This window comes from Elephantulus edwardii, unplaced genomic scaffold (genome assembly GCF_000299155.1).
Source record: "Elephantulus edwardii isolate Elephantulus edwardi_28Jun2011 unplaced genomic scaffold, EleEdw1.0 scaffold07067, whole genome shotgun sequence".
NCBI lineage: Eukaryota > Metazoa > Chordata > Mammalia > Macroscelidea > Macroscelididae > Elephantulus > Elephantulus edwardii.
This window is the reverse complement of record NW_006406817.1, coordinates 1-1,272: the sequence shown is the minus strand read 5'-3', so window position 1 is coordinate 1,272 and position 1,272 is coordinate 1. Positions and strand designations below refer to the sequence as shown.

At 38.4% G+C, this 1,272-nt stretch overlaps 1 pseudogene; it reads left to right on the top strand.

The window, feature by feature from the left end:
* Positions 1 to 289: 289 nt before the first annotated feature.
* Positions 290 to 1,174, top strand: LOC102861350 (annotated as a pseudogene).
* Positions 1,175 to 1,272: the final 98 nt, after the last annotated feature.

Sequence of the window (1,272 nt, the reverse complement as noted above, 5' to 3'; positions counted from 1 at the left end):
ACAACCTTGTTTACTGAAAGTGAAGAAGACTTGAAGCACTTACTACAAAAGATCAAAGATTATAATCTTCTATGTGATTATATTTAAACATCAAGAAAACAAAAATCCTCACCACTAGGTTAACAGACAACATCATGAGACATGGAGAAAAGATTTATGTTGTCAACATTTCATTGTACTTGGATCCACAATCAATACCCATGGTAGCTGCAATCAAGAGATCAAAAGATGGAACTTTGTTTACATTGCTCCCAAATCTAGATGCTGTCTTCCCTAACTCGGCTTCAAGAGGGGGAAATCCCTCGCCAACTTCATGTGCAAGAAGGATTTTCATCCTGTCCCCAAATCGAATATAAAAAAAGTATGGATGGGAGAACTGAAAATATAATACAATAAGAAGAATTAATGCAACAATGTCTCAAAGAACAAGAATCATATAACAGACTCCTTATGGGAGATGAACACGTAAAGAATGTCCTTAATGTCATGTATGAGGCAAAAGAGAAAACAAAGATAAAGAAGAGATCAGAGGAGAGCCTGAAGACACATTTCAATGGTAAAATGGGGCTCCATGAGAAAAAAATGACAAAGATGATGTGGATATCAGAGATCAACCATTCAGGTTTGTAATGTGAAATGTATTAAATGTTTGGGTTTTCTGGAATCAATGCAAGTTCAATTCCTACTAATGGTTCAGGGCCATTAATGCGCCCATCACAGCTAATAGCAGAGATGAGAAGCAGTGGGTTTGCATGGAAACAGAATGCCCTGGAGAGAAATTTGACTGCAAATGATCGATCTATCACAGGCATATGTTGCCAGTGAAGGTAAAGAAGATCCCAAAGTTAAATTTTTAAAGTCACTAACAATCAAACAAAACCAGAAACTTCTCAGGAAATTGGATCAACTTGAGAAGAGAAGAAAAAGGGAAAAAATAGAAAAGGAAAAACAAAAAAAAGATAAGGCTTCAGAAGAGCAAAAGTTAAGTCCCTCCCCCAAAACCCCATAAGACTAAATCTTCCTCATCATCCTCTTCTTTTTCCTCTTCCTCCCCAACATCTTCTTTATCCTCCAGAGAGACTGTAAAGAGTAGCAGTGAGAGTGAGAGCAACGACAAAAGAGGAAAAAACACAGGAAAGAAAGGAAGGAAGAAAGCAAGCAAGAAAATAAGGGGGTGAGAGGGAGGAAAGGAAAGGAGGAAGGAAAGGGAAGGGAAGAAAAGGGAAGGGAAGGGAAGGGAAGGGAAGGAAAGGGAAGGGAAGGGAAGGGAAG